We start from the raw sequence: 3,815 nt of genomic DNA, 5'->3' as shown, positions 1-3,815 counted from the left end.
CAACCCCCACCTGACTACAACCACCTTTCAGGGAGTTGTAGAGAGTGGTAAGGTCACCTGTGAGTCTTCTTCAGGCTAAACAACCCCAGCTGCCTCAGTGGTTCCTCATAGGGCTTGTGTTCCAAGCCCTTCACTAGCCTTGTTGCCCTCCTTTGGACATGTTCAAGCATCTCAATGTCCTTCCTGAACGGAAGGGCCCAGAACTGGACACAGTAATCGAGGTATGGCCTCACCAGTGCCAAGTACAGGGGAGCAATGACTTCCCTGGTCCTGCTGGCCACACTATTCCTGATACAGGCCAGGATGCTGTTGGCCTTCTTGGCCACCAGGGCACACTGCTGGGTCATGTTCAATCAGCTGTTGACCAGTACCCCTGGGTCCCTTTCTGCCTGGGCACTGGCCAGCCACATTGTCCCTAGCCTATAGCATTGCAGGAGGTTATTGTGGCCAAAATGCAGGACTCGGCACTTGGACTTGTTAAACTTCATCTTATTGGACACTGCCCATCTATCCAACCTTTGCAGGTCTCTTTGAAGAACCCTGCTACCTTCCAATAGATTGACACATGCTCCTAGCCGAGTGTCATCTGCAAATTTACTAATAGTAGACTCAATACCCTCATCCATGTCATCAACCCGCCCCCAGCACAGATCCCTGAGGGACCCCACTAGTGACTGGCTGCCAACTGGCTGCAGCACCGTTCACCACCACTCTCTTGGCCCAGCCATCCAGCCAGTTCTTAACCCAGCAAGGAGTGCACCTATCCAAGCTGTGGGCTGCCAGCTTTTCCAGGAGTTTACTGTGGGAGACATGTCAAAGGGCTGTCCAAATAGACAGCATCCACAGCCTTTCCCTCATCCACCAGGCAGCTCACATGGTCATAAAAGGAGATCAGGTTGGTCAAACACAACCTACCCCTCCTAAACGCATGCTGGCTGGGTCTGATCTCCTGGCCATCCTGTAGGTGCTATGGGATGGCACTCAAAATAAACTGTTCCATTACCGTACTGGGTACCGAGGTCAGACTGACTCTGACCTATAATTTCCAGGATCCTCCTTCCTCCCCTTCTTGTGAATGGGCATCACATTGGCCAGCTTCCAGTCATCTAGAACCTCAGCAGTGAGCCAGGACTGTTGGTAAACTATGGAGAGCAGCTTTGCAAGCTCATCTGACAGCTCCTTCATCACCCTGGGATGAATTCCATCTGGTCCCATAGATTTATGAACATCCAAGCAGCTCAGGAGTCCTCTGACTGCTTCCTCTTGGATAACAGGGGGACCATCCTGCTCCCTGACACCATCTAGCAGCCCAGGAAGATGGTTGTCCTGAGGACAAACCATCTTTCCAATAAAGACCGAGGCAAAGAAGGCATTAAACACCTCCACTTTCTCCCCATCTGCAGTCACTAAATTCCCTCCCGCATCCAGTAGAGAACCAAGGCTGTTCTTACCCTTCTTTTTCCATTCATATATTTGTAAAAACATTTTTTATTATCCCTCACAAAAGTTGCTAAATCAAGTTCTAACTGAGCTTTGGCCTCTCTAGTTTTTTTTCTACATGCCCTAACTACTCTGTTAAATATCTCCTGAGATACCTGGCCCTCCTTCCAAAGATGATGCATCCTCTTTTTATTCCTTAGTTCCTTCAAAAGCTCCTTGCCCATCCAGGCTGGACATTTGCCTCGTTGACTCATCTTTCGGCACACAGGGACAGTCTGTTCCTGTGCCCTCAAGATCTCTGTTTTGAAGCATGCCCACCCTTCCTGGACTCCTTTGTTTTTAAGGGCTGCTTCCCAAGGAACTCTCCGAATAAGTCTCCTGAACAGGCCAAAGTCTGCCCTTCAGAAATCTAGTGTGAAGGTTTTATTGATGCTCCTCCTTATTTCACCAAATACTGAAAACTCTCTAATTTCATGATCACTATGCCCCAGATGGGCTGCAACCACCACATCTCCCACCAGCCCATCTCTATTTGCAAACAGCAGGTCTAGTGTAGTCCCTCCCCTGGTGGACTCTCTCAGCAGCTGTGACAAGAAGGTGTCCTCCACACAATCTAAGAACCTCCTGGACTGCAACTTCTCTGCTGTGTTAAGTTCCCAGCAGATGTCTGGTAGGTTAAAGTCACCTGCAAGAACAAGGGCTGGTGATCCTCAAACATCCTCCAACTGCTTGTTGAATAAGTTATCCACCTCTTCTTCCTGGTTCGGTGGTTGATAACAGACTCTTAGCAGGATGTCAGCCTTGTTGGCCTTCCCCTTAATTCTTACCCATAGGCATTCAACCTCATCGTCATTAGTTTCAAGTTCCATGGCATCAAAAGCCTACCTAATATAAAGGGCCACCCCTCTTCTCCCTCTCCTGTCTCTTCTGAAGAGCATGTAGCCATCCAGTGCAGCGCTCCAGTTATGCAAATCAACTCACCATGTTTCCGTGATGGCGACTACATCGTAGCTTTGCTGCTGCACTTGGGCTTCCAGCTTTTCTTTTTTGTTACCCATGCTGCGTGCATTAGTATACATGCACTTCAGCTGGGCTGCTGATTTCACCCCTGACTCTGGCTTACCACCCTTGGGCTTGCTTCTGGAGAGCTCAGTTGTATCCTCTTCCCCCTTCAAACCTAGTTTAAAGCCCTCTCAATGAGTTCTGCCAGTTCATGGGTGAAATAAACAACTTGCCAATTAAAATTTTAAACAGGAAAATTTATTAATTAGAGTAATTGTGGACAATTAGAGACCAAAAGATGGCAATCCGCCAAACTACAAGGCAAAGGAGCAGCGCCAGGTGCTTAGCCACAGGTCGGGTGTGGCCAGAGGCACACCACAAAGTTGGGGAGATACATTTTATACCCCAGAGCTGAGTATGGCTCCTCCTTTGATTCCACCCTCTTAGGCTATTCTGGTTAGCTCGTCTGTATCCAGAGTTCTTTTAATTGGTTTGTAATGGTGCAATGGGGTCTTCCACTCTCTCCCCTTATGCTAATTGTGATTGACACCCATACCACTCCCTTTCTGCAAAATCCAGAAACTTCTGTGATCAACCCCTTAATACATAAGTCCCACCATTAAACAACAATGCTCATCATACAATGTCAACTGACATTACAATAAACTCGATAACCTTCCAGCCTAATCAAAACCCTTATTAACCTATAAATGAACCCAATAAATTCATAATTCAATTAACAAACTCATGATACAAAAGCCAACTTTCTATTCATATTTATAACAATGGGTTAAAATCCTTTTGCCCTTAACAGATAGATGGAGCCTGTCTAGCTCCAGCAGGCTAGGTGCCATGAAAATTGCCCCATGATCAGAGAACCCAAAATTCTGCTGATGACATCAACCCTTGAGCCACTTGTTGATAAAGTGGGCTCTCCTGTTCCTTTCTTCATTTGTCTCTGCCACCAAAGGGACTGAGCAAAACACTATCTGTGCTCCTGCCCTATCAACCAGTCAACACAGTGCCCTGAAGTCCCTTTTAATTGCCCTGGTACTCTTTATTTCAGTCTCATCACTGCCAGCCTGGAGTATCAACAGTGGGTACTAATCAGAGGGCTGAATAGACCCAGGGAGTCTCTAGGTAATATCCCTGTCTTGGTTTGAAAGACAGGTGTTTGCTAAGGAAGGCCAGGAGCCTCCCTTGGAATGGCAAATGCAACTCCCCTTCCCTCTGAGTTATTACAATTTTGAAATTAAGGGGCTTTTAGGCAAAGATATGGGAAATAGGAATAACAGTTCTTTACTATGATATATCTATAGGTGTATAACAAGTCAAACAAACAACAATAACTATGGCAGTAAACACACACAATC

Source organism: Corvus brachyrhynchos, unplaced genomic scaffold (genome assembly GCF_000691975.1).
Source record: "Corvus brachyrhynchos isolate BGI_N302 unplaced genomic scaffold, ASM69197v1 scaffold1646, whole genome shotgun sequence".
NCBI lineage: Eukaryota > Metazoa > Chordata > Aves > Passeriformes > Corvidae > Corvus > Corvus brachyrhynchos.
The sequence above is the reverse complement of the archived record's forward strand: the minus strand, read 5'-3'. Positions refer to the sequence as shown.